Below are 1,640 nucleotides of genomic sequence, written 5' to 3'. Positions count from 1 at the left end.
AATATTGAAAGCAGTAAGGGAAAAAGGTCAAATAACATATAAAGGAAGACCTAACAGAATTACACCAGACTTTTCACCAGACACTATGAAAGCTAGAAGATCCTGGACAGATCTCATACAGACCCTAAGAGAACATAAATGCCAGTCCAGGCTACTATATTCAGCAAAACTTTCAATTACCATAGATGTAGAAACCAAGTTAATCCATGACAAAATCAAATTTACACAATATCTTTCCACAAATCCAGCCCTACAAAGGATAATATATGGAAAACACCAACATAAAGAGGGAAACTACACCCTAGAAAAAGCACAAAAGTAACCATCTTTCAACAAAAACAAAAAAAGATAACCACACAAACATAAAAATAACATAAAAATCAACAAGGAGCAACAAAAACTATTCCTTAATATCTCTTAACATGAATGGAATCAATTCTGGGGGACTAACAAGACATAGACTAGCAGACTGGATACCTAAACAGGACCCAGCATTTTGCTGCATACAAGAATGCATCAGTGTCAAAGACAAATACTACCTCAGCAAAAGGGCTAGAAAACAATTTCCAAGCAAATGGTCCCAAGAAATAAGAGGAAGTAGCCATTCTGATATCAGATAAAATAGACTTTCAATCCAAAGTCATCAAAAAATATAAGGAAGGACACTTCATACTCATGAAAGGAACAATCTACCAAGATCTCTCAATTCTGTACATGTTTGCTCCAAATGCAAGGCAAGCCACATTCATAAAAGAAATTTTACTGATGCTAAAAGCACAGTATGCACCTCCCACTGTTATGCTCTGGTTCCGCAGGAAACCCAGAAGTGCTCAAGAATTTCCAAGTCTGCTCCAATTTGCAAGAGTTCTTTCATTTCAAGTCTTGACTTGATCGAAAACCTACCTACAGCATAGGTCCAAAGTGCAACCCCCAGCGTGGGTGTCTTAGCACTTATATACAGAGCAGTTAGAAATTTCTTGAATGCTTAGGGTGATAGGGAGGGAAGGCTGGTGAGGTAAGTCATAACTCAGACTTGATACCATTTGATAGGACAGAATCTCAAGGCTGGGAGGGGGATTAAAGAGTGTCTTTTGTGGAGCTATCAGGATCTAGTTTTATGGTCGACCATAAGTGTCTGTGACCTCTGATTACCTCTTTTCTATGATTTAAGCTTGGGACCCTAATCTCCTTTCTTCAAGGACAGGCACCAGCTGCACCTGATTATCTGGCAGAGTGCTGGCCTTGGTGCTGAGGAGTTTTTGTCATTTGTCTTACTCAGGCTGGCACCTTCAGCTTCTGGAGTCCTCTCGGAGCAGCCATGGAGTTGGAAAGAACCCCCGCGTTTGCTGCAAGGAGACAGGGTATTCTGAGGGGCAAGGTAGAGGCAAGCCACAGAAGCAAGCCTCACTGCACTTGCTGTGTGAGCCAAGGGGGAAGGGGAACTTCTGCAGGAGAGTGCAGAAGCAAGCCACCTGTGCACCTCAAAACAATAACTGTGGGGGACTTCAACACCCCACTCTCATCAATGGACAGATCAGGGCAACACAAACTAGACAGAGACACAGTGAAACCAACAGAAGTTATGGACCAAATGGATTGAACAGATATCCATAAAACATTTCATTCTAAATCAAAAGAAT

This window comes from Mastomys coucha, unplaced genomic scaffold (assembly GCF_008632895.1).
Source record: "Mastomys coucha isolate ucsf_1 unplaced genomic scaffold, UCSF_Mcou_1 pScaffold22, whole genome shotgun sequence".
NCBI classification, from domain to species: Eukaryota; Metazoa; Chordata; class Mammalia; order Rodentia; family Muridae; genus Mastomys; species Mastomys coucha.
Note: the sequence above shows the minus strand (reverse complement) of the source record.